The 5,178-nt window shown below is 31.2% G+C and overlaps 1 pseudogene; it reads left to right on the forward strand.

The window, feature by feature from the left end:
• Nucleotides 1-596: 596 nt before the first annotated feature.
• LOC108661245 (large ribosomal subunit protein P3z pseudogene) lies at nt 597-1,071 on the forward strand (annotated as a pseudogene).
• Nucleotides 1,072-5,178: the final 4,107 nt, after the last annotated feature.

Genomic DNA, 5,178 nt, shown 5'->3' on the forward strand with positions numbered 1-5,178 from the left:
TTCTTTGATTTTATTTTTTTTTTTTTACTTTAATGTGTGCAATCTGCCTCATCATCAATGTAATGTTTTTTTCTTAATTGTTTTCTTTTATCTTATGTCTCTTATCCCTTTTCCTTTACTTGAACATATTTATTATTTATCAAACGTTAAGTGTGATGCACACATGCTTCTGGTTGACCTAGCATCGATTCTTTATATATATATATATATATATATGAATGTCTTAAGTCCTTTTGTTTGTTAGTAAAATTGCATGGAAATTTTCAAAACGACTGCTGTGGACCTTGTAATAATGAGATAATAATGTATTACAGTACTCTATTCATCTCGTTTTTCTTTATTTATTTTACAGTAGGTTTTTTTTTTTGAAAAAAAAATCCTTAATAATGTATTTTTATATTTAGGGATGTTAACGGGTAGGGTACTCGTTAATTTTAAGATACCCAAATACTAACCTTATTAAAAATCAAATATCCTAACGCTAATAATTACTCGAATAATTTAAAAATTACTATCTTAACCTTAATCTTAATATATTCTCACTATCTTATAATTACTCTAACTCATTTAAATACCTTGATTAAATAAGAAAAACAATGGGAGTTTTCACCTTTGTGTGCAAGAGCAGCGTCGGGGAATGGATTGCCAAGCAGTTGGAAGGAGAACTTGAAGGTTTTGGCTGCTTCTGCTTACGAGCTCAAGAGGAAACTTGTTCAATGTGCCGTTGCAGTCGACTCCTTTGGCGGCGTTACCTCCTCTTTCTCTCTCATCACTCCTAACTTTGTTGTTTTTCAGGTGATTATTGGAGGTGGCGAAGACGGAGGTTTCTTAGGAGGAGGAGCTGCAGCTCTTGTTGGAGGTGTTGCCCCAGCGGTAGAAGCACCAACAGTTGAGGAAGAGAAAGTGGAGGAGAGTGATGATGAAGATATGGGATTCTCACTCTTCGATTAAGTGCGTTTCTGTCAATTACTTAGCAAGTTATTGTTTACATTTACATGTTTCTTTTCTTGGTTTATGCTACATCAACTGGCATTGTGTTTTTTGAGTTAGGAATTTGACAATTTTATAAGTATGTGGTTTATCTTGTGCTTCTATTTTCAATTTCTTGTTTTGTTTCATATTTCCTTTTCCTTTTTTGTCATTGATTTTATAGTCGATTAGCTATTGCTTTGGTATGGAAGAGAATTGAAAGAACAAATTAAGTTGAGAAATAAAGCTACTTCTGTCAAAAAAATAAATAAATAAATAAAATATTTATAAATAGTAATTGGGTTCGGGTAACGGGCACCCAAGGGATGGTACCCGAACCCTACCTGAACTCGATTCAGGTAGTGAAATCACTATCCCAACCTTACTCGAACCCATTTATTGAGTACCTTAACTCGATATAATCAGGTAAGGTACTCGCAGGTACCTTATAATAGGGTACTTGTTGATATCCCTATTTATATTTCGCACATATTTTTCAGAATTTTTAAATATTTTAACATTAAAAATTATAAAAATTTTAAAATTTTAATATAAAAGCACTTTTTTTGCTTAATTTATGAAAGAAAAATCAAATAGAGATAAAACAACATAATGAAGGGATTATGAAATTATGTAGTGATGGACTCTAAAAAAATGTCTTTTTTTATAACAAATGGAAAAACAATTGAACATAAACGATTAGACATGAGATTTATAAGTTCAACAAAAAGATAGATGAAATTGTGTAATTCATATTCAGTCTAAAAAGAATAACTTTCAAAGGAGAATTGAGATAAAGTTCAAGTAATTCATATCCATTCCTAAAAGGCCCAATTTTTAATAGAACTAGAGTGTAACTCATGCTATGCGTTGTGGATACAATCATTTGATGTTTGAAGGAAATATAAAATTAATTTACATTAATAATAAAGATAATTGTCTAAAAACAAATAGTGAACCATACATTGTAATTTGTAAAGATAAATATCCAAAAATCAATAGATATTTTGATGGCTATCTATCGAGTTAACTTGGAGATTATTATCATATTGAAAATACATATCAAATTTCACAAATGGTGTTATTTCTTCTCTTAAAAACAAAGTACGTTGAAAAATTAAATATATATAAATTAGTTACATGCAAAAAAGTTTAAAGTGAAGACAAAAATAACATATATAGTAAAAAAACTTAGAGAATTGATTCAAAAGATAAATAAGTTGAGAAAATAAAAAGAAACAGAAGAAGAAAAACAAAGAAAATGAGGAAGAAAGGAATGAAGAGAAAAACTAAAGCGAAAAAACTAAGAAGAAAGGGACAAACAATTCTAGAAAGAGAAACCCAAAAAAACCTTGTAAAATTAAAACAACACTAATCAATTACATCCTTGAAAACTAATCCAAAAACCACATCAATTTAAAAATAGAAAAATTCATGTATAAAAAGAACCAAAGGTAGTTCATATTTACTTATATGAAAATTTTTTCTAAAAAAGGATAAAATTGTATATTTAATTAGTAAAGAAATTAAACATCAATAAAGGGAATAATAAAAAATAAAAAAGAGAAAATGTAAACGAATCTCAAAACTCACTAAATTTGCAAGTTGATAATATTCTATCAATATGATTTCAATAATATACAATTATAAAGTGAATGGTTGACTAATATTATATTTTGTAAAAATACATTTATCTATGATATTTTTGAATATTCAGAAAGTAATTACAAAAAAAAAAAAAAAATCAAATGAGTTGAAAGATAAACATATTGCAAAATAATAATGACAAACATGTCAATTAAGGAATATATTTCTAGTAAAGGACATATTCTTACTCAAAAGATAATTAAAAATAAGCTTATTATGAGATAAGATGAGTAATAAGTAAAAGAAGTCAATAATTGATACAATTTGAGTAAAAGTGCAAGTAGATTTTTATCTACAATAGAAACGTATAACCATACACCTAATCATATAAGATAAAAAACAAAGAAAGAATTTATAAACTTAAATGAAAGACTTCTAATTTCTGTATGGAAGCAAAAACATAATAAGAACAAAAATAATAAAGAACCAAAATAATGCAAGCTTGAATAAATAGAAAATCATGAAATTAAGAAATAAAATAAGAGCAATATATAACATACCTTTGAAACAATTATAATTGGAAGTTATCTTAAACTTGTAAAAACCAAGATTGTATAATAAAATAAAGCAATACTAATCAATCGCATTCCAAGAAATTAATCCAAAACCCAATCAACTTAAAAACTAGAAAAATTACCAATTAGCCTATTTAGGGACAACTTTTAATATATGTAGATTGAGGGATATCAATATCGCATCATCCAATTTCCTTTTTACGTGAAAATTTCCTCACAACATAACATTAGTTAGTTTTGTCTTTATAGAGAAAGGAAAGAATTTCTCTCAAGCATGGCACATACAAAAAGACACGTGCACCCCCACCACAGGTGAGATATTTCTTACAAATAGTAAATGAGATGAGATGAAGAATTGGTATTTTAGATCTTTGTATCAAAGTAGATTTTTAGTTGTGATGATGGATCGGTAAGGTTTTTATTTTTTTGGTGTTTTTATGTGGAAAATCAATGTCATGGGTCGAATGTTTAAAGCAAGCAGAGGGTCCTATTACATTGGTCTAAAGCACGACCCAAGGGGGCTTAATGTGCAATGTGGTTTGGTAGATAGACCAATAACTCAAGCAGGTTGGTTCGGTAGATAGACCAACAACTAAAGCTAGCCAACTGTTTGGCTTGATAGATAGGAAGCCTAGTCCTTTCTCCATATCAATAGGAAGAACAATCCACACACCCTTGTGAAAGAGTCTTGCTAATCTTAAACTCTTTAGTTGGTTGTATTTTAAATTTAAATGTAAATAGCCGTTACATTCAAATCCGAATGTCTTAGGCATTTATTTGAATTTGAGTTCTAGATAAGTTTGATAAGGGGGCAACATGCCTATAAATACCCTGCACACTCTTCATTTGTAAAATACACCAAAATTTGGGAATAAAATCTCATTTCTCTCAAGTTTTCCTCTCTTTCTTTTTTATTTTTCTACTGCTTTTATGTTACTTCAAGAACCCCAAATTCTTAACTAGTTTTGGTTATGCTTAGGCTTATTTCGACAAGAAAGGCTTACGGCCACAAGGGATGTGGTTAAGTTACGTAACCTATGATAGTATCAGAGCCAGGTTGATTGATGAAAGAGAGAAATGACTTTAGTAGTTGACTAGTTCACACCTATCCAAGAGATAAGGGAGACTCGAGGTGTAGCAAAGTGGGACATGTGAAGCTTGACAGACATGTTGTCCACTTTAGATGGTCGAGTGTCCAAGGTGGAGGTGGTTATGGGCAAAATGAGGGATCGATTTGAGGATGTCAAAGCCAAGATTGAAGAGTTGAGGTCTTAAGATGATAAGTTTTTTAGGGAGATGGAATTAACCTTTAATGGGTTGGTGAACATGTTAAACTAACAGGATGTTGGACTCAAGGCAACTAAAGGGGATGGTGTGCCTACTATCCAAATGGGGTCCTAATTGAAAGTGCCTAAGCTTAAGGAGTTTTGTGTCCAAAAAGAGGTCAATAATTTTTTGTGAAGTTTGGGACAATATTTTCAAGCTATGGGGATCATAGAGGTTGTCATGTGCATAAACGTTATCGCAATGTTCCTCCTGGACACAACTTGGCTATGGTGAAAGCACCGATGTGACTACAAGCTTGAGGGAATGATCATTGGCACTTTTAAAGCATTCTAGAAGGAGTTTCAATAGTAATCCTACCCCAAATATATCAAGAATAAGGCAAGAAGGAAGCTATAGAGGTTGGTTTAAAAGGGCAACTGTGAGAGTATGTGAAATAGTTTTTTGATTTGATAGTATCAGTTGAGGACTAGAGCAAGCAAAAAGCCATGTTTGCATTTATAGATGGTTTAAAGCCATGGGCGAAGGAAGAGCTTCAGCATAGAAGCATACAAGACTTCACGTGAGCCACAATGATGGTCGAGATTCTAGTCAAGTTCCACTCATCTTGACTTAAGGAGAAAGACTACGATAAGGGACATAGGGACAATTGTTCGAGGGACAACGTCGACGAGAAGCCAACACATCATGAGGCCAAGGTAGTTAAAGGGAGAAAAAGCTTTTTAGATGTTTCTTGTACAAGGGACTACATTAGACAAGAGAT

This window comes from Theobroma cacao, chromosome 3 (genome assembly GCF_053813885.1).
Source record: "Theobroma cacao isolate CCN51 chromosome 3, ASM5381388v1, whole genome shotgun sequence".
In the NCBI taxonomy this organism is placed as follows: Eukaryota; Viridiplantae; Streptophyta; class Magnoliopsida; order Malvales; family Malvaceae; genus Theobroma; species Theobroma cacao.